This window comes from Chlorocebus sabaeus, unplaced genomic scaffold (genome assembly GCF_047675955.1).
Source record: "Chlorocebus sabaeus isolate Y175 unplaced genomic scaffold, mChlSab1.0.hap1 unalloc_scaffold_240, whole genome shotgun sequence".
Classification (NCBI taxonomy): domain Eukaryota; kingdom Metazoa; phylum Chordata; class Mammalia; order Primates; family Cercopithecidae; genus Chlorocebus; species Chlorocebus sabaeus.
The window spans coordinates 200002-223357 of NW_027327527.1; positions in this window are offsets into that span (position 1 = coordinate 200002).

The window sequence follows — 23356 nt, forward strand, 5'->3', positions numbered from 1 at the left end:
CTACCTTTTGTAATTTTAGTAGAGACGGGATTTCACCACGTTGGTCAGGCTGGTCTCAAACTCCTAACCTCCTGATTCACCCGACTCAGTCTCCCAAAGTGCTGGGATTACATGTGTAAGCCGCTGTGCCCAGTGCATTGTAATGGGTTCTATTTTGATTAATAAACATGTGTTGCAGCCTAGTTACAAAAATTTAAAATTCACCGTCCAAAACCACAATTACTTTGGCACCAACCTAATAACAGAAGAATTAAAAGAGGTCTTTATATTAGAGAGCCCAGGGATGATAAAATAATAAAGAATATTACAATCTCCATAACCCACAAACTTGGTAAATTAGACCAACTGGATGAATTAAAAGACACAATCTATTAATACTAAAACATAGGAGAAATAGGTAATCTAAAAATATTGATATCTACTTTAAAAATGGAATCAATACCTAATAACCTTACAGAAAACCTGTATATTCCAAAAACCTGACATTGTGTCATGTTGTTCTAACTGGTGGGATTCTGGGATTTCCATTTTGATAAACATAGGTGAGTCGCACACACTTACTTTTAGTGCTCATTGGTCAGGAAACCTATATCCACTATAGGATACTGCAGAGCGATGCGTTTTGGAGAATTTAGGCAAGATAATATTATTTACAGAGTTAAAGGAAGGCAACCTGTTTTATGTACAGTAATTCCTCATAATATCACAGGGGATACCATATTTAAACTTTTGGGTATCCCCAGGTATAATTCTTATTTGAGCTACATGTGAATTTCAGACTTGCAGGCTTCCCAACTTTGGTGGCTTTCAACAGATGTGGAAGTAAATTCACAACCTACTTTTTGGAGGCATAAAATTCAATGAACACTCATTTAGCATTTTATTTGAAATATTATTTTTGTAAACTTTGCATTTCCAATTAGGTGAAATTTTAAACCTGTTTCAGTTCTTATCCACTTTTTTTTTTTTTCCCCCTGAGATGGAGTCTTGCCCTGTCACCCAGACTGGAGAGCAGTGGCATGGTCTTGACTCACTTCAACCTCCACCTCCCAGGTTCAAGCAATTCTCCTGCCTCAGCCTCCCAAGTAGCTGGGATTACAGGTGCCCACCACCACGCCCAGCTAATTTTTGTATTTTTAGTAGAGATGTGGCTTCCCCATGTTGGTCAGGCTGGTCTTGAACCCCTGATCTTGTGATCTGCCCACCTCGGCCTCCCAAAGTGCTCGGATTACAGGCCGGAGGCACCGTGCCTGCCCTCTCCACTCTTTTTAGGCAGAGGGGAGTAAGGTTTGCTTTAAGTTAGGAGGGACTCCCGTGTGCCCAACCCATTTGTGTAAATTTCTTCCTTCAGAGTTCTTCAAATCAGCATCACCATTGTTAAAGGCCTCCCACATTGTAATAATTGTGCTACAGGGTTTTAGGAACATGAAGTTTATGTTTGGCTGAATTAACCTCCTTGCTGTGGCACAAGGGGGGCATAGGTGTTTTCACCAATTATGAAGCAGGTTCACTGTGCAATGGCTACCAACTTTTCTGAGTACAATGAGACCAAACACATTCATACATAAATTCCATAAAGTGAATTTATTACTTACAAATAGCAAACAAAAAACAACAGAAGCCTAGGATTCAATATGAACCACTACCACAAGATCAGGAAGGCTACCCAGAGCAGATGGATGGAGTTTTGACTGTAAACCCTTCACTTGCACTACAACTGAGGGACCCCAGAAAGCAGCCCACGTTGGGTTTTCTCCCACGATGTGGTTTGCTGGACACAAACGTTAAAGGCCACTCTGTTTCGAGCAGGGCCTATAACAGAGCCTGGGCTGTTCTGACCAATGTCACCTGATTATCAGGATATTGCGTTCCCAGCATATCATACAGTTATCTTGAGAACTACCAGTAAGAAAGGGAGGAAAATGGCCCTGCACCCTTAAAACTGAAGGATCAGGATATTTGTTGTGACAGAGGCACAGACAGTAGCGACAGAGTGTTCTTGTGAGCCATCTACTAGTTCTCTTGAACCATGAGGCGCCATGGATGTACACCTCATCAGGAGGGTGTAGGGGACAGCAGCAAGGAGAGCAGCAGCACAAAAAACAAACAAGGCCACTACTTCTTCCTACATAATTACTATTGTCTTGGAGTGTACAGTAATTATTAATGTTCACATGGCTGCCCTAAGCATACAGAGATGGTGACCAGAGTAGATGCAGGGACTACAGAGATACAGCCTGATTCTTGCTAATTAGGACTTAAGTATCGGCTTATGTGCTGCACTTCTGTGCATTAGTAATCCAGGGCCCCAAAACTGCCTGTTAAGCAGAGGCCACATGTCATGCTGGGGTGCAATTAAACATTCATGTCTAGGAGATGCGAGCATTTTAGTGTGGGAGAAGATGACAACACCTGAAGACCACAAAACACTGTGCAGAACAAAGGGAAGGCCCATCGTCAGCTCACGGTTCTGAGTCAGGTGACTGCTGATGTGTTACAGAACCATCAGCCGACAACAGGTAGGTCAAGTTGAGCAGGTGACCTGCATGAGGGCTGGTCCATTTCATTCGTGTTGCGTTGCCAATTGTTTCAATAGCGTCTCATGCACCCCACTGGTGAGGAAGGAATTCGCACCCTAGGTTTACTGGCACCGTTAAACACATAATATCTATTACTAAACAGAGAAGCCAGACATCAGTTATTAATTACATACAGGAAGATGGCGTAAGCTCCCACAGGCCCAAACAGGGATGAACTTGGGAGCAGGGAGTGGTATCACATTAAAAAAGTGAGGATAGTCCTTTTTTTTTTTCCTTTTTTTTGAGACAGAATCTCGCTCTATCACCCTTGCTGGAGTGCAGTGGCGTGATCTCAGCTCACTGCAAGTTCCGTCTCCCATGTTCATGCCATTCTCCTGCCTCAGCCTCCCTAGAAGCTGGGACTACAGGTGCCCACCACCATGCGCGGCTAATTTTTTGTAGTTTTAGTAGAGACGGGGTTTCACCGTGTTAGCCAGGATGGTCTCAATCTCCTGACCTCGTGATCCGCCAGCCTCGACCTCCCTAAGTGCTGGGATTACAGGCGTGAGTCACTGTGCCCGGCTGAGGATGTTCCTTTGTTCCTACAGGAGTACGTGATTGGTTTATCTGTTGGCTGGTAGGGAACTGAATCATGTGACACTGACTGGTAAGACTGTAATACTCTAAAATACAATATATAAACTATCATAACTTAATGGTGTAATACGATCTACTACAATACCAAAGGCATCGATGAAAAGCCCAATGTTATCATATGCGACTGAGAGACTGAATGCTTCCTCCCTCAGATTGGTTACAACGTATCGTCCTATCACAGTCCTCTCTCCTTCATTCAAAGTGAACGATCCAAATAACAGACAGAAATAATAAAGAATAAAGGGCAACAGATGCAAATAACTCACGAGATGATACTCCATGATACACTTTATACACTTAGGAATTAATACCAACTCAGTATTAGCAAAAAAAGAAACATCTTTGCATCAAGAGTAATTTTTCCTTTAATAAAGAAATGTGGAATGTGTATAATGAACAAGGCATAATCAAAGTTACCAAATGAGGCTAGTAACACTATCTCAACAATTCACAATCATTATTCACTGGTCCATTAATCACAGGGCAATACATACAAATGAAACTTACCTGGCCAGGCACGGTGGCTCATGTCTGTAATCCCAGCACGTTAGGAGGCCGAGGCAGGCAAATCATGAGGTCAGGAGCTCAAGACCAGCCTAGCCAACATGGCGAAACCCTGTCTCTACTAAAAATACAAAGAATTAGCTGGATGTAGTGGCGTGTGCTTGTAGTCTCAAGTACTCAGGAGGCTGAGGCAGGAGAATAGCTTAAACCTAGGAGATGCAGGTTGCAGTGAGCCAAGATTGCACCACTGCACTCCAGCCTGGGCAACAGAGTGAGACTCCATCTCAAAAAAAGATAATAATGAAATAAAAAAATTGAACTTACCTACATATTAGAAAAACATCAAAATTCAACCATGAATCCAGCAAATTATCAAATGAATAGACAAAAATTCTACCAACAAACTTAATCTCATTATCTATGAAACTCAAGTACTACTGCTTAAAGAGCATTTACAGAACTCTCACCTCAAGCTTTCCCTGCAAAACAACGTGAAATGCATTCTCAAGACTCTTTAAGAATGAGTCACTGATAAAAGCAATATACTTGTAACTTGTGTAACATTTCATACACTTTTTTCAAACACTGCACGATAATTAATTTGCATCAGGCTTTCCAAATTAGAAAAGCTTCACTTATAGAGCTTCTTTCTCATGGGAGTTTTCACATGACTTTTCAAGTAAATGTGAAAACTGAAAATATTCTTGCAGTTTCTAAACTATTAGAGTTTTAATCCTGTGTACGTTCTTGTATTTACAAGGTCCAGCCAGCTACAGTGTGCATTTTCATTTGTCCTTGAGTGGAGATGAGAGAAATGAAACATTCCCACATTCTGAACGTTCATAGGGTTTTTCTCAGGGAGGAGCTCAAGTCTTCAAATGGAACTAACACAACTGAAGGCCTTACCACAAATTTAAATTCAAAAGGCTTTTCTCCACTGAGTCCTCCCAAATCTTCAAAAACAGGAACATCTGAAGGCTTGACCACACTTCCTACATTCTTAAGGTTTCTCTGCAGTGTGAGCCTTTTCATGTTTATGAGGGAATCGGAAAGAGTCAATGTTTTACCACATTTCTTACATTCAAGGGGCTTTATTTATTTATTTGTTTGTTTATTGATTTATTTATTTAGAGATGGAGTCTCACTCTGTCGCCAGGCTGGAGTGCAGTGGCACAGTCTCGGCTCACTGAAACCTCTGTCTCCTGGGTTCAAGTGATTCTACTGCCTCAGCCTCCTGAGTAGCTGGGATTACAACCATATGCTACCACACCCAGCTAATTTTTGTATTTTTAGTAGAGACGAGGTTTCACCATGTTGGCCAGGATGGTCTCGATCTCCTGACCTCGTGATCCGCACGCAGAGGGCTTTCCCCCAATGCCCCGTTGCTTTTTATGTCCTTGAAAAAGAACTAAGACCACTGAAATGTGCCACCATGCCCAGCTAATTATTTTTATTTATTTATTTATTTATTTATTTGTTTTGAGACGGAGTCTCGCTGTGTCGCCCAGGCTGGAGTGCACTGGTGCGATCTCGGCTCACTGCAAGCTCCGCCTCCCGGGTTCACGCCATTCTCCTGCCTCAGCCTCCTGAGTAGCTGGCGTGAGCCACCGCGCCTCGCATTATTTTAGTTTTTGTAGAGACAGGGTTTCACCATGATGCCCAGGTTGTTTCACATTGTTTTAATCCAAACTGGTTATAAACTCCTGGGCTCAAGCAATACACACTCCTTGGCCTCCCAAAGTGCTGGGATTATAGGCTGAGTCACTACACCCAGCCTCTATATCATGACTTCTTTCATGGCGAGTAAGGTGACTGGAACGAATGTAGACTTTACCGCATCTCTGACATTCATAGACTTTTTCTTCAGTATGAATTCTTTCATGGAGGTGAAGGAAACTGAGGCGACTGAAGGCTTTGTCACATGGTTTACTATCATAGGCTTTCTCTCCAGTATGAGTACTTCCATGGTTACAAAGGGAATTCAAACCACTAAAGGCTTTGCCACATTGTTTACATTCATAGGGTCTCTCTCCAGTATGAATGCCTCCATAGTAACGAAGGGAAGTGGAACAGCTGAAGGCTTTATCACATTTGGTACATTTATAGGGTCTTTCTCCCGTGTGAGTCCTTTCATGCGTCTTAAAGGAACAAGAAAATCTGAATGATTTTCCACATTCCTTACATTCGTAGGGTTTCTCTCTAGTGTGAGTTCGTTCATGTATTAGACAACAACCGGAAACAGTGAACGCTTTACCACATTGTTTACATTTATAGGGTTTTTCTCCTGTATGAGTTCTCTGATGTCTTTCAACTGAATTGAGAAAATAAAAAGCTTTCCCACATATCATACATGTATACCTGGATTTCCACTGTGCATTATCATGTGTCTTCTAACACCTGGAACAGAAACGAAGAGTTTCCCACACTGTTCACATTTATATTGCTTCTCTCCATATGGTTTGTATCCTGAGTGAGCTAGGATGTGCCTATTAAGGAGGGAATGACGTACAAAGACTTTTCCACAAATACTTCATTCACATTGCTTTAATCCAGGAGAAATGCTCTCATTCAGATCAAGCTTTGGAATTTGGCTGGCAACTGTCCATATTGACTACCTTCTTTGCTTTCACAGAGTCTCTGTATCATATGATTTCTGTAAAAAAAAAATGACAAGCACATTATTATAGCTTGGTTTAATAACTTTCTACTTATTAATAGGTCTTTGACTTACACTGCTACCAATACCAAGGAAAATGCTTTTTTTTTTTTTTTTTTTTTTTTTTTTTTTGCCATGACTGAATTATTTGAAAGTAAATGGGTTACTACTGAAAACACAGCTACCACCTGCATGGCTATGACCAAATTAGTAACATTCATGTACACAATTTTGTAGTACTATTTTCAAGTAAACTGTTTTCCAAACACTGACTGCTACGCTGAAGTACATTACATTTTGGATGAAATTTTTCTAAAAAGAAATAAATTTCAAGTGACTCTTATTTGTTTTGATCGCTTGTTTTTAAGTTCATGACAAGCTAAGATTCCTTCAGAGGACTTTATTTCCTCTTCTCAGTGCAAATTATCTTATCTCTTTCCCAGGTTTTTCAAAGTGATCTTCAATATTCTGGCCTTTCCATTTGTTTCCTAAAATACAGACCCACAAAATTCTCACAAATTATTACAAACTATAGAAACATTACTAGATTTAATGTTCATTGTACACAGTGCCCATGCCTGATTTCTTCACCAAATCATTCCCTTACCACATTCCAAATCACAAATAGCACTGATGATAGGGAAATACTTCTGTAATTAAGTGAAATGTGTTGTCATTCTCACCTACAAAAGCCAGGTTCCTGCAAGTTTCCTGCATCACTTCTCTGCAGAGAATCTTCTGAGAAGAATCTAGCAAAGCCCATTCCTCCTGGGTACAGTTCACAGCCACATTCTCAAAAGCCACGGAGTCCTAGAACATCCCACACATGTGGATAGAAGGATGGGTGGGACTGACAGCACTGGGAATCTATACTCAATCCATAAGCTGTTTACATGAATCTAAAATTTCCAAGCATTTATTCTGTGACTTGATTGTCACAACTCTTACTCTGTTCACACATACTCCCTCCCACACAGCAGTACGAATGCTAGAATTGAACTATTCAAAAAGGCAACAGCAAAGTAGAAACACCCATCTTATTAGAGAATCCAGGGAGTAAGATGTGCTGCTAGGAGTTACCTTTCAACTTCACTTTGTACATTTCTAGTATCTGTCATAATAAAGTCCTACCTGATGCGCATAAGGGAGTTAATATTATCAGTCCTGAGACTACTTATTCTTAAAAACGTCTGCTCACAAAGTTCCATCTTTGTTTGTATTAGTAATTTACATTTTGAAAGGGATTCCACCAACCCAAGTAATAAGAATGACTCACTGCATCTAAATGGCTTATGCAATATATTTGCCAAAACTTTTTCTGTTGAAGGTCCATTATTTTGTGTCACTGCAGTGGTGCTTAGGGAACCAGACACCAAAACACAGTCTGAACACTAAGTGTTCAATGAGTTTCCCTGGTAGACAATATTTTACACGTGCAGTCACATGTTAACTGAGGAGTTGAGCCCATGCCATGTGATTACACCAAGACAGAGTAGGCTCATTAAATTTAACTGAGTAGTAAATCAAACCAATAATTGATATTTGGTAATACTAATGCCACAATTTTAAAAATTTCTATTGCACAATATCAAGGTAGTAAAGAATAAGAGGAAATGCGACACATGTTTTTTAAAATGACATTTATATCACGACTTCCAGATGTTATTCCTATGAAATCACAGAAATTCCCAACTCAGGTTGTTTCTAGGCAAGAAAAACTACTTTTTCTTACGTAGTAAAAATGACAAATGTCTAATGATTTTTAGTCATCTCAAAAAAGAGTGATGGCTTGTCTAACATACTTCTAAGATTTTCAAAGGAAAATATTCAGGACAGCACAGTATTAGCAGAAAGATGAGCAAGCAGATCAAAGGGGAAAAAAAGTGTTAATGACCCAGCATTCATATGGAAAGTTGATGAATGATAGAGTAGGCACTATAGACTAGAAAAAGAAATCACATGCATTTTAAAATATGAGACAAACCAGGCTGGCATCTACTTGGGAAAATGCATCGCATTCTTCTCTATTCCATGAACCATAATCAACTTATTATATATTCAAATATGAAAGATAAAACCAGAACACTTTCAGAAGTCACAGGAAGATTTTTTTTTTTTTTTACGAAGGATTAGGCAGAATTTCTTTTATGTAAGAAAACAGTAATAAAGGAACAGACAAACTCAAACATATTAAAATTTAGGAAATAAAAAGAAAATAGAGTGGACAGGGCATGGTGGCTCACGCCTGTAATCCCAGCAACTTGGGAGGCTGAGGAGGGTGATCACCTGCGGTCAGGAGTTTGAGACCAGCCTGACCAACATATCAAAACCCTGTCATTTTGTTGTTTGTTTGTTTGTTTGTTTTCTTGAGACGGAGTCTCACATTGTTACTTGGGCTGGGGTGCAGTGGCAACATCTTGGCTCACTGCAACCTCCACCTCCCAGGTTCAAGCAATTCTCTTGCCTCAGCCTCCCAAGTAGCTGGGATTACAGGTGCCTGCCACCAGGTTCAGCTAATTTTTTTGTATTTTTAATAGAGACAGGGTTTCATCATGTTGGTCAGGCTGCTGTGGACCTCCTGACCTCATGATCCGCCCACATTGGCCTCCCAAAGTGTTGGGATTACAGGCCTGAGCCACTGTGCCAGGCCTAATACCCCGTGTTTACTAAAAATACAAAAATTACCTGGGTGTGGTGGTGGGTGCCTATAATCCCAGTTAATCGGGAGGCTGACACAGGAGAATCACTTGAACCTGGGAGGCGGAGGTTGCAGTAAGCAGAGATGGCGCCGTTGCACTCCAGTTGGGCTACAGAGCAAGACAGAGTCTCAAAAAAAAAAAAAAAAAAAAAAAACCCTCAGATATCCAGAGAAGAGGATACAGATGTGTCCACTGTCATTAATTCTTCACCATGCTACAAGAGAGAAACTGATATTTTGGTGAATCTTTATAAATCATCAATTTATCTATCACACTTTTATTTCACCGGTAGCATTGACAAAACTAAGTCCTACAATTCCATTTGAAATTACCCTTAAAAAGAACAGACCTTTAAAACTTACTACACTCACTCCGGGGAACAAATAAATACGAATTTTTAGTAAATAAAATACATCATTTTACTTTGCCTCTTTGGAAATAGTATGTTTATCTTTCAAGCTGTACAGGTAAAATGTATCTTACAGTCAATGAAAAACTGAAACTCAAATCAGCCGACAAGCCTTTTCAAGGTAACAAATTCAGGGAGGGGCAGTGCTGACTCCAACACAGACCTTTCTAAGTGTCACGGCAGGCCATTCTATCCCTCGGGACACCCATCCTGTTCAGTAAAGTACTCAGTGACTACCTAGGAGGCACTGGCACTGCTCTTTGTCCTCCTGTGTGCCTTCAGTGCATTTTAATGTTCAGGTGGTTGCACATCCTCTCTGGGGTGGGATTTCCTTGTCCTTTGGGACAGTTTTTCTCTCTTCACAAGTCTGAGACAATCTAGAGAGCAGAAATCATTTCTGGCTTTTCCTCTCAATATCACCATCCCATTGGCAGACCGTCAAAGTGTCTCCGAGGAATAAAAACTCCGGCTGGAGGAACAGTTTTAATGACCTAGCTTTAATGACATTACGTTGTATTGTCCATTAATTTTAATGTCCTAAAATTTTAATAACCCTAAGGGGTCACCATTTTAGATGAAACTATACTAGGAGATTCCTCTAAGGCCAAGAGCATCCAGCTACTCCCCTGAGAGACTCTATCCCCTACCTGAGGCTGTCCTTGGCGATGAGATGACCCCGGGGTTGATACTCACTAGACCCTCCAAAAGACATGGCCACTGTGGGTATCCTGGGTCATCCCAGACAGTTCTAAAATACCAGGACTAGGAAAAGACAGGAGGGTGGCTGAGAACACAGCACCCTGTAAAGTTTTCACGTGGGGACCTCAACCTAAAGACATTTTGGTAATATGTCCCCTTAGGAAAGATGAAAAGAAGAGAGGCACAAAGATTTTTTTTTACAGTAGAGTGCCAGATGGTTTATTCTCCGCTTTCCTCTCATGTAAAGTGCTTGGAAACAAAAAAATATTTTGACCAAGGTGGTTCGTGCCTGTATTCCCAACACTTTACAAGGACGAGGCGGGAGATAAATTAAAGTCAGGAGTTTGAAACCCACCTAGCCAACATGGCAAAACCCTGTCTCTAGTAAAAATACAAAAATTAGTTGGACGTGGTGCTGGAAGCCTATAAGCCCAGCTACTTGGGAAGCTGAGGCAGGAGAATCGCTTGAACTCGGGAGTCAGAGGTTGCAGTGATCTGAGACTGCATCATTGCACTCCAGCCTGGCTACAGGGCGAGACTCCGTCTCAAAAACAAAATAAAACAAAAATATATATATATAATATACATTTAAAAGTATTACATGTAGATAGTATTTGAAGTCATGGGACTGACTGTAGGTAGAAACAAGAGAAGGCAAGGAAAGTTTTTATATTTATATTTATATATAAATATATAAAATTAATATACATAATTATAATATATAAATATATCATATAGGCTGGGCACAGTGGCTTACACCTGTAATCCCAGCAATTTGGGAGGCTGAGGTGGGCAGATCACTTGAGGTCAGGAGTTCGAGACTAGCCTGACCAACATGGAGAAACCCTATCTCTACTAATGATACAAAAATTAGCCAGGCATGGTGGTGCGTGCCTGTAATCCCAGCTACTCAGGAGACTCAGGCAGGAAAATCACTTGAAGCCGGAAGGTGGAGGGTGTGGTGAGCCCAGATTGCATCATTACACTCCAGCCTGGGTGACAAGGGTTAAACTCCGTCTCAAAATAAATAAATAAAACAAGAAATATATATTTACGTCTAAATATATAATTGTAATACATAAATGTAATACATAAACATTTATTCTAAATTTATTGATATATGAAATATGCTTATTTCTGAGATAGGGTCTGGCTCTGTCACCCAGGCTGGAGTGCAGTGGCACTATCATAGCTCATGGGAGCCTTGAACAGATGGCTCAAACGATCCTCCCACCTCGGCCTCCTGAGTGGCTAGGATTGGATGCACACACCACCATGCCTAGCTAATTTTAAAATTTTTTGTGGAGACAGGGTCTTCCTTTTTTGCCTAAGCTGGTCTTGAATTCCTGGGCTCAAGTGATCTTCCTGCCTCACCTTCCAATGTGTTAGACGTGGGCCACTGCATCTGGTCTAATGCATTTTTTAATTTGCGAGTTTATATTATTTAATATTTTGACGTACTGAATGTGTTGAACAACCAACTTGCAGAATTCCCGAACAATGGATGGTCAGCTCTCATGTCCTGGTTCAAATCGCCCCAGCACACCATGGCTAGAAACCTTTCAGCCAACTTCCACTTATGTGTCCCGGGGCAGGACAATGTCACTTGGCCAATCCCCACTAAGATGGACTCTGGAAAGGCAAGAAACTATTCTGTTCTCTATAATGGAACCTCACCAGGGAGAAGGCAGTTGGGAGGGCCAGCTGGGCCCTTCAACCAGAAGCTTCCACCATCGACCCACTGCCCTAGAACTACACCGTGCTGGGCATTTGGGGCACTGTTATGAGTAAGAGTTTCCATTTTTCTTCTCATGGGACCTTCATGCTAGTGGCAAGAGACAATTTTTTTTTTTTTTTTTGAGACGGAGTTTTGTTCTTGTCACTCAGGCTGGAGTGCAATGGTGTCATCTCGGCTCACTGCAACCTCTGCCTTCTGGATTCAAGCAATTCCCCTGCCTCAGCCTTCCGAGTACCTGGGATTACAGGATTGCACCACCACGTCTAGCTAATTTTTAGTAGAGATGGGGTTTCACCACGTTGGCCAGGCTGGTCTGGAACTCCTGAGCCACTGCACCCAGTCAAGAGGGAGATTTTCAATCAATAACTATAATTGTGATGAATGCCAGAAAGAAGAATGTGTGTGATGGGGAGGGGACCTAAGTTATTGTCTCATATTTTAACACTTTCACAGGCAATAACTAAAAACTTAGAAGCTTAAAACAACACACACTTTTAAGCCAATTTTGGCAAGCTAGGAGTTGAGCACATTTTAGTGGGTCCTGTGCTTGGGATCTCACGCTAAGCAGCTGGGCTGCATCCTCATCTGAGGCTCCACCAGGGCAGAATCCATTTCCACGTCCGCTGAGGTTACTGGCAGAATTTATTTCCTCGGACCCGCTTGGCAAGGGCCCAGCTTTTTGCTTCCTTGCCTACGGGGCCCCTCCAAAGGTCTTTTCTCAGGACATCATCTCCTTCCTGGAGCGCCTGCAGGCGGAACCTTTCTCTCAAGTGTGCGAATGTGATGCACTGTGACAGTGACATCCATTGCTTTTGCCAGGCTCTATGGGTTAGAAGCCAGTCACCGGTTTTGCTCGTACCCAAGGTCAGGAAGACTATGCAAGGGCATAGGTTATTGGGAAGTCAGTCACTTTAGGGTGTGGCTGCCACCACTGAACTTGGTGAGAATTTAAGGGTTGGTAGGAGCTGGCCAGGTACAGGGGTGAGGGTGTGTCAGGCAGGGGTGAGGGCATGGAGGGGGATGCAGAGGCCTGAACCCTGGAATGTCCTTTCACTCCCTGAGGTTTTGTTCTCCTGATCCCTGAGTACATCCCAGAACACGGTGGGGCCCTAGCAGGGGAGAGGTAGGGAAGCATGCGTTGTTCATCTGGAGACCTTGTTAGGCAAATCAGATTAGGGGCCAGGCTTTCAGTGGTGGGTGCGAGCGTGGGAGTGATGAGTGTTCAGGTGTGTGTGGGAAGAGCGATGGGGATGAGGTCAGCCTCAGCCACCATGAAGACCTTAACTGTGCATCCACCCATCCCAGCAGCATTCCTGAGTGAGTGCCTTCAGGGTGCAGGTCCTGTTTTACACAGGTCTCAGTACCTGGGACCACAAGTACGCGCCACCATGATCGGCTAAGTTTTTGTATTTTTAGCAGAGAAGGGGTTTCATCTTGTTGGCCAGGCTGGTTTCGAACTCCTGGCCTCAAGTGATCCACCTGCCTCGGCCCCACAAAGTACTGGGATTACAGGCGCGAGCCACCGCGCCCAGCCCTACTTCACTCCTAAAGCCCACCATACGTGCTTCGAAATGTTTGCTGAATCACAAAGTGAACAAGTGAATGGGACTACGTGACTTCGGGCAGCAGGCAAACCTATTCCTTGGACCTCAGTTTCACTTTTTGTAAAGCCAGCCTGTCTCTCGCTCTCTGCCCTAAAAGCCTGAGTTCTGGGCTTGAGATGAGCGCGTCCTGTAGAGCAGACTGCAGGTGGACGTAAAGCTGGGTCTTCTAGGAGGCCAGGATCCGGGCAGCTCTTGGGTCCCTTCCTCCCGCGGAACCCTGTACGCCCAATCCCAGCACCGCCCCGCCCAGCCTCCATTTGTTCCCCCTAGGCCCCGCCCTCTCCGCGCGGCTCGCTTCCCATTGGCCAGGTGGCGGGCCCTGGGCGCCAGGCTCAGCTGGGGGCGGGGTGGCGGGCGGCAGGCGGGGCCCTGTGCACCTGCATGGTGTGTGTTCCGGCCGCAGTCCCGCGACAGCTGCAGCTGCTTGATCCGAGCCGGATCCTGATCGTGGAACACGGGCTGAAGCGGCGGCAGCGGCCCCGCCCCGGGGCTCCGTGGTTGAGGCTGCCTCAGCTCTGTCGGCTGCTCAGCTGCGCTCCAGTCGGCCCAGGCGCCGCGGCGAGGAGCGAGCGCTCCGAGGCGGCGGCCTGAGGTGAGAACGGGCAACGAGGTCTCCGGACCGGGCGGGGGTCTCTGCCCCGGGCGTGGCGGCTCCGAGCTGGGTTCCGCAGGGTCCGAGGTCAGGATCCGGGGTCCTTGCGCCTGGGCTTTGTCTCGGCCTCGGGTGGCACCTGGGGCTTCGCGCCTGCTACGATACCACGTGGGCCCGCGCGGGGGTCCCGGTCGCCCTGCCGGTAGGGGCCGGTCCCCACTGCTCCCCGGCTCCCCGCGTCTGCCGCGGAGGGGACTGCATGGACCCAGGCGCTGGCTTCTGAGCCGAGATGACGTCACTGCACTCCAGCGTGGGCGACCGAGTGAAACTCCGTCTCGGGAAAAAAAAACCTGGTAAAGTGTTTTACCCAGCCTAGGTACGTGTGGTAGAGCCGAATGAAAGCTTAGAAAAAGATGACTTGAGAACTAGCCCAGCAGAGGAAACAGGCGGCATGTGTTGTTACTGAGTAAGTGAAATTTGCACCTGTTTTCTCCCAGGCCTCGCTGAGTTGTGTACAACAGAGAGCTCAGGTGTTGGGGGCAGTTGACCGGTTGAAGAATGCATTGCTATTATGTGAGAAACATTGGGCTTTGAAAAAGCAGAACTGGATCCACGTTGTTGCCTGGTAACTCTAACTGTCATCTAGTTTGTAAAGGGGAATGCAGTTCACTGAAAAATTCTTATGACAGTGGGGAAAGGATTGGGGTGTCTGCATTGGTTTGTGTAATATAGGTCATATGAAAGAGCATTTAGGCTGGAGGGAGACTTTTCACCTCTCTAACTTTACTTTCACAGGACAATTCCATCATGATTTGAAGATTTTTGAGTGAAAATTACATTGTTCTGCTATGTGTTTCAGGGCAAATTTATACATACAATTTTCTTAAATATTTCAGATGATACAAGAATATATGTATGGGGTAAAAAGCTGAAATTTGCATTCCCCCTTCTCTAGAAGTAACCATTGTGAAGAGTTAACTCTGTATTGCAGCTATTTTGTATACTATAAATACACTGTGAACATTTGAGTGTATATAGACATGTATGTTACACACAGTTTTAGAGATGGAATATTGCTCTGTTGCCCATGCTAGTCTCAAACTCCTGAGCTCAAGTGACCCTCTCGCCTCAGCCTCCCAAAGTTTTGGAATAACAGGCATGAGCCACCGTGCCTGGTCTGCATGAGTATATTTACTAATTGCTAAGTTACTCTGTTCAATACGTGTCTATTGAAGTCCCCCATGTGCCAAGCATTTTTCTGAATACCTTATATGCACCAATTCACTTAATTTTTAGAGCAGCTCTCTTACTGTGGCCCTTTTACAGTGAGGAAACTGAACCACAGAGAGGCTGGGGACGTCGTCTAACATCACACAGCCAGTGCTGTTGGAATTGAGGTTTGAACCCAGACAGCTAGTTTCAGATCTCTTAGCTGTTATCATAGATGGCACACCCAAACCTTAGGGCCGCCTCCCAAGCCTTGCCTCCGATACGGGCTCGCCTGAGCTCTGCGAGAGCCGTGTATGTGAGGTTTGTTTCCTCTTTAAAAACACAAGTCTTGGAATTGTCCCAGACCCTGGTAGGACCTCTTGAGGACCAAAAACAGGGATTCTTCAAGCCTGACCCAAGGCCAGATCTCTGATTTAGCTACTTGGAAGGTAGAAGTGGAAGAGAGTAATTTTGCCAGAACAAAAAGTCAGGATGGCTGGGCTGACTCGGCCAGACGCAGTGGCTCATGCCTGTAATCCCAGGACTTTGGGAGGCCGAGACAGGTGGATCACCTGAGGTCGGGAGTTTGAGAGCAGCCTGGCCAACAAGTTGAAACTATGTCTCTACTGAAAATATGAAAATTAGCTGGGCTTGTTGGCGGGTGCCTGTAATCCCAGGTACTTGGGAGGCTGAGGCAAGAGAATTGCTTGAACCCGGGATGCAGAGGTGGCAGTGAGCTAAGATTATGCCACTGCACTCCAGCTTGGGTGACAGAGCGAGACTTCGTCTCAAAAAAACAGAAGGAAGGGGAAGGGGAATGCCTGGGCTGACTCATTCGGAAGAGGCCCTACAGCAGCCGTAGGACCTTGGCCACTTGGGTGGAAAAGAAGCAAGGAAGAGTTTCACCCATGGCGGTGACCTGGACTGCAGAAACCACACTAAACAGTCCACATCCTGGAGCCTGGCCACCCCATTTGCTTCTCTTCTCCTTGGGTAGAGGGTGTGGGGAGCTTTCTACCCTGGAGGCTGAGCAGCGCAGCTTCTAACCAGGGTAGGCATTTGTCTGTCCCTGGGAATACAGACAGCGTTCTCATAAGCAGCCCAAATACTCCTGAACAGCTTTTTGTAGGGCGGGGCGGGATGGGGCAGAGGGTCATTTTGACTCATAGGTACCTTTTCCACTTTCACTGCTGATAACTGTGTTACAGATTAAAGTTTTGTTTTTGATACTGAAGAGGGCTTAAGAGAGTGAGCTATTATGGCACATCTAAGTCTATTAAAATAGAACCACAGGGTAGTGTAGGAAAATCTCTTCTAAATTATGGATCATATATGGTGAACGTTAGAAGCCATGTGTACCTAAGTTGAAAAATCAAAACCTGTCTTGAATTTGGGTGACCCCGGTAAGTCTGGATGCCACTGCGCCTTGTGTGAACATAGGGTGCTGAGGTGTAGGGATGAACAGGCTTTTTCTGGACATCTTGCGCTTCTCCCTTGGGGTAAAGTGGGGTGGCAGTAGCAGCGCACAGCTGTTGGGCCCCTAATATTTGTCGGCTGTTTTTTATTGTGGGTTTCCATTTAATGCAATCTTGGAGGTAAAATTATGTTATTGAAGATAGAGGCTTAGAGAAGTTAAGAAAAATGTTCAAGGTCACATCATTTGTTTTGTTTCGTTTTGTTTTTGAGACAGTTTTGCTCTTCTTGCCCAGGCTGGAGTGCAATGGTGCGATCTCGGCTCACCACAACCTCTGCTTCCCAGGTTCAAGTGATTCTCCTGCCTCAGCCTCCCAAGTAGCTGGGATGACAGGCATGTGCCACCACACCAGGCTGATTTTGTATTTTTAGTAGGGATGGGGTTTTTCCATGTTGGTTACGCTGGCCTTGAACTCCCAACTTTGGGTGATCCACCCAACTCAGCTTCCCCAAGTGCTGGGATTACAGATGCGAGCCACCACGCCTGGCCAAGGCCATGTAATTTCTTAAGTTGAAAGATGAAGTACTGGATGAACTCAGAAGTTTGACTTCAAGGCCCTTGATCTTTCCATAACACGTGGTTCCTTCCCTGGTTGGTGGGAGTGACTGAAGAACTCAAGGAAGCTGTGTTTTGTGGAAAGAGGACCTGAGGGGTGTATGGTCTTTCCAGGCTTGGAATCTGCCATGCTGGGCTTCTGAATTGTATAGCTTGGCCATATAGAGAAGCCCCTCATTTAAGACTTATTCTTTGGGGAAAATGAAGGAAAGCCGCTCACATGAGACAGGCAGAGGTGACTTTCTCAGAGCTGCTGTGGTAAGAGAGTCGGCACCGTCACTTGCGTGTGGCAGAGACTGACATGCAAGTGAGTGGCGGATGAGGAGTGGGGAAGCTTCAGGATGGAAAGAACGGCTCCCAGTGGAGGCTGTTGTGGGGGCTGGAGGCGGCTGTGCAGAAGTGGGGTGTCCTATGTGATTGGGTAGGGTCATATTTGGCTTTCTCTGAATGATCCTAACTGGAAACACTGGGCCAAAATTAGGGTGGCTGTCAGTTTTGAGTCAAGTCCTGGTCACCTGGGACAGAGTTGTGGTTTAGTCTCTGGGTTGTGGGGAGAGAGCAGTCTGGCTTCCTGTCTGATGTGCTAGCCTGGCTGGCCTCCTGGCTGTTGAATGTAGATAGGGGATTTGTTTCCTGGGTGGGCAGCTACAGGTTGTGATGTGAGTTCTGTCTTTCTACATATGGTCAGGCATGGTCTGTTTGTATATTCAGTCCCTCATTTTTCTTGTCAGTAAAAATATCAAGTGACAAATTGGATACCTTGGGAAGATTTTAGATGTCTGTGTCCCCTGGAGGAAGTTTTCACATTCACATTGAATCAGAATGAATATAAACAATGGGGCCATTTATCTTGAAGATTTAAAAGAGTAAATCTTCAACAATACTACCTCGGTGCCATTGCGTCTCTGTCCATCATTAGGGAATGTATTTTTATGCACCGCCGGCTCATCGTCGGCCAGTGTGTGGTTGATCCAGTTCTCTATACGTCTTACCTTGTGTGTATCTCATTGTTTGCTAGTGTTACCTTTCCCCTTCGTCAGTGTAGTTTATTTGTGTAGCCTCTGTTGGTAGGAAGTTATTTGTGGAATTTGTGAATGGAAGGGACCTTGGAGGTCTGCTAAGTCAACCAAGTGATTTTAGAGATAAACGGAAATACAGGGAAATGTTCCAGCTTTTTTGGTGGCAAAACCAGGAATAGAAAATGACCTAAATGTGTTAGCAGAAATATGAAAAGTCCTGACTTGTTTACATATAAGGTACTTTGTCGCCTACTCATTTGGTTGTTTTTTCCAACAGGATTGAAAAGACATTGTTATAAACTGAATGTTTATGTCTCCCCCAGATTCTTGTACTGGAGCTCTAACTGCCTGTGTGATGGTATTAGGGGGTAGGACCTTTGGGAGGTGATTAGGGTTAGATGAGGTCATGAGGGTGGGGCCTGGTCTGACAGGATTAGTGCCCTTAGAAGAAGAGAAACCAGGACGGGTGTGGTGGCTGACGCCTGTAATCCCAGCACTTTGGGAGTCCGAGGTGGGCAGATCACGAGGTCAGGAGATTGACATCATCCTGTAATCCTGTTTCTACTAAAAATACAAAAATTAGTTGGGTGTGGTGGCATGTGCCTGTAATCCCAGCTCCTCGGGAGGCTGAGGCAGGAGAGTTGCTCGAACCAGGGAGTCGGAGGTTTCAGTGAGCTGAGATTGTGCCACTGCACTCCAGCCTGGTGACAGAGTGAGACACTTTCTCAAAAACAAAAAGAGAAAGCAGAGAGCTCGCACTGCCCTGGTGTGAGGAAACAAGAAGAAAGGTGGCTGTCTGCAAGCCAGGAAGAGGTCCCTGTCCTGGAACTGAGTTGGCCAACACTTTGATCTTGGACTTCCAGCCTCCAGAGCTGTGAGAAATAAACTAATGTTTAAACCACACAGCCTATGGTGTTTTTGATGGTATTTCCCTACGATATTATGGCCATCTGATTTGACTGATACAGAGATGGTTCTAGAATACTGTAGCCTGTATCTGAGTTGGTGATGCCATGAAAATAAATGTGGTAGTTCATTCTTTTATGTAAAGATAGCGCTGTGAGCCCAGGGCCTTTGCTCATGTCTTAGTTGAGTCTTGTTTTCTTATAATAGCTTCCTAATTTCTCTTTTCCCCCTCTAATTTATATTATATAGCTGGATTAAATCAGATATGGTATGATTTTATACTTTATGTCTATACATGCTTGTAGTGATTTTATTTCATTTGATTTGATTTTTGAGACATGCCCTTGCTCTGTTGCTCAGGCTGGAATGCAGGCGTGCCGTGACAGCTCACTGTAACCCTAAATTCCTAGGCTCAAGTGATCCTCCCGCCTCAGCCTCCTGAGTAGCTGGGACTACAGGTGTGCTATCCTGCCTAGCTAATTTTTAAATTTTTTGTAAGGACAGTGTCTTGCCGTGTTATCCAGAGTAGTTTCAGACTCCTGGCCTCAAGCAGTCCTCTCGCCTCAGCCTCTCAAAGCACTGGATTACAGGCATGAGCCGCCACACCTGGCCCAGTGATTTTTCATTGTTAAGATCAAGGACGGGTTCCCTGGCTTGGCATTCAAGGCTCATGATCAGGGCGTGATATGCAAGTTTGGGTTTCAGTGTTTCCATTCCCGCCATCAGCCTTGCACTCCAGTTTGTTGCGTAAGCCCTGTTCTGAAGCCCAGCCTGAGAGCTACACTGAGAATTTATACCTTCTCATCTCTTCATCGTCTTCGCCTATGTTCTTATCTCCATCTGGGCCATTGTCTTCGCCTATGTTCTTATCTCCATCTGGAACATCATCTCCACACTTCTGCCTCTTTAAATCTTCTCCATCCTTCAAGACTTGAAATACTCACTTCCGTTATATGACCCCGCTCTGACGTCCAAGCTAGAATTAATCTTTCTTCCTTTGAACTCTGATAGTGCTTTATGTTTTTCATCCTTTAATTATACAGCAGTCCTGTGTGTTAGATCCTATTATTCTCCCAGTTTTCCATAGTTACTTTGAAAATATTTGCTGTAGTCACATATTTGGAATAGGTAACATGAGCGACAATCAAAAGGTTCTGGAGAGTGAAAGGCAGTTCTACTCCCATCACTGCCCTGTGATCACTCTTGCCAGTTTTTGTTTGTTTGTTTTTCCAAGGCAGAGTCTTGCTCTGTCACCAGGCTGGTGTGATCTCCGCTCACTGCAGCCTCCGCCTCCCGGGTTCAAGCGGTTCTCCTGCCTCAACCTCCTGAGTAGCTGAGACTACAGGTGTGCACCACCACACCCAGATCATTTTTGTATTTTGAGTAGAGACGGTGTTTCACCATGTTGGCCAGGATAGTCTGGATATCTTGTCCTCATGATCCACCTTCCTCAGCCTCTCAAAGTGCTGGGATTACACACGTGAACCACTGCACCCAGCCTATGTGTCTTGTTTTTAAAAACACAGATGTTGGCATAAGATAAACATGGTTGTCCACCGGTAAGTATTTAGGTTGTTCCCAACCGTTTGCATTAATCAATGCTGAGATGTACATAATTCTTGCATATTTGCGTGAATATGTTCATAGGATGCATTGCTAGAAATGGAATTGTGGGATCCAGGGTTCTGTGCATTTTAAATATTGATGGGTGTTGCCGGATTCCCTTCCGTTAGGGCCATACCGTCATCTCACTGTCAAAGTGTAAGGGCGCCTATTTCTATTTCCTTGCCAACAGTTTCTTCTCAGCTGTTTTCTTTGCCATCACACACACACATATAGCCCCCTTGTTCCATAAAACATGGACATTCTACATTTCTACTTACAGCGTGCGCACACTGACTGAAGCTCTGTGTTGCAGTGATGTGTGCTGCTAGGATTGTGGCTCTGTTTCGAATTTGCTAGCCAGGCTATGGCTTTCCAGTCAGGTGTTTTTTGTTTTGTTCATGCTGTTGCAGCCGTTGGGCTGTGTGAATTTCCCTCCACTGCCCAGCCAGATTTCCCTTCCGGTGGACGGGCTTAGTGTCTCATCCAGCAGCCCTGTGCCCTGGTGATCTGGGCTGAGTGTGTCATCCGATGGCCCTGTTTCCTGGTGACCTGGGCTGAGTGTCTCATCTGGCAGCCCTGTTTCCTGGTGATCTGGGCCGAGTGTCCCATCCGGCAGCCCTGTTTCTTGGTGACCTGGGCCGAGTGTCTCATCCGGCAGATCTGTTTCCTGGTGATCTGGGCTGCATGGCTCCATGAGAAATTGCACCCATCTTCTCCAGTAGTGCATCATTTCACAGCAAGCAACACATTTTCACCGCGTTTCTAGTGGGACATGCACTAGCTCTTTTCTGGGCATCAGCAGACCTGGCTTTTTTCTGGTTCAAGCAACAGCTGGTGAGTTACCAAAGACAAGTCACATCTGGCCCCTGGTCCTTTGCTTTGTAAGTTGAATCACAGTCCAAGTGGGCATCACTGCCCTGGTCTCTATGCGGTGCTGAGTGTTGTGGGGATGATGGCTAAGTGTCAGGGTGCATTTCCACCACTAGGGGATTACAGGCCAGCCAAAGACACAGGAGGGAAGCTAACAGCCCCAGGCAGGTACACAGAACCAGAGGAGTTTGGAAGGGTGGTTCCAAGCTCCTTGGTGTGATTGATGTGATCACAATAAACATTTTATCTCTAAGTCTTGGGCCATTGGACCAAGAGAAGAGAGAGCTGGTGTTGAGTTGTAGTAGTGAGAGGTGCGTGGTTCGTGGGCCTGCTGAGCCTGGCTGGGACTCAATTCCATTTTACCTTCTGTTTCCACCTTTTTCATGCTCCTGCTTGTTTCTCCAGAAAAAAATGCAATAAATTCTTTTCAAAAATTTTACAAAAGCCATAGATGCTTATTGAAAATAGTTCAAATGATATGGAAGACAGAAAGATAGTGAATGTTTTTCTGTTGTGTGTTTGGATGAATGTGTCTTTGGGGTAGTCACTATTAACACTGGGTGTATTTCCTTCCAGATCTTTTCCAGTGTACCTAGAAATATATATGTACACATTGTAAAGAACAAAATAGTACCTGATAAACACTGAGTCCCCCTACTCCCCCTGCGCAGTCTACATGGACATCCTTTCATGGTGATACGATAAGACCTGATCGACTCCTTTCGTTCGCTGGAGTGGCAGGTAATAATAGCAACAGATAACTCACCTTCAGCGGGCATTTACCATGTGGCAGGGTCTGTGCTCCAGGCAGGCTACATGAAGTGGGTCTTAAGGCTTTTTACAACAATGCTATGGGTGAACACAGTGATTGTTAACATTTTGCAAATGATAGAATTGCAGTAGAGAGAAGCAGAGCTGCTTGCTCAAACTCATGGCACGATTCCCAAGAGAGAGAACACTTTTAAAACAATTGTTGTTATAGCCAGGTGATTCACGATCATTTCAAGAAATAGTTCATTCAGTGAATACATTTCAGGGTCTGGTACAGTCTGGGAGTTGTTCCTGAAAATGTACTGGGCTAGAGGTAAGGGAGCGGTCTATTGGCCCTGGGACCCTAGTGCAAGGAAGGAGGTCCTGGGGAGAGGGGGCATGGAGAGGAGGTCTCTGAACAAACCTTACAACATCCATTTCTGCCGAATCTGGTCCGAGGTCTGGTTCTTGACATGTACACTTTTCAGAGATACTTGGTTTTGATTTTTATCATGGCTCACCTGAGCAGCCATGGTTTCGAACTGCCTGGAGATGTGGTCTGGAAGGCCAGTGCTATGGCCATCCTTCCCGCTCCTGCAGGAGGGGAGTCATCCTGGGACTAGAGGGCTTCGCCTGTAATCAGCTATCTCATAATAAGTGGGTTTGATGCTGGTTTCGCTAGGTCAGGAAATTTCCCATTTGGAAGGAAAACTGATACTTGTTTTTGGGTTTTGCTGAGGAGCCACAGGGTTTAGAGCAGGGACTGGAAGTTTGTTGAGACACACGTGAGTGCAGTCAAACATCTTCCATGAAACGTGGAAATAAAGACAGTGTTCCAGAGAGCTCCTTGGCTTTGGGATAAAAATGTTTCTGTAACAGAATGGCACTGGA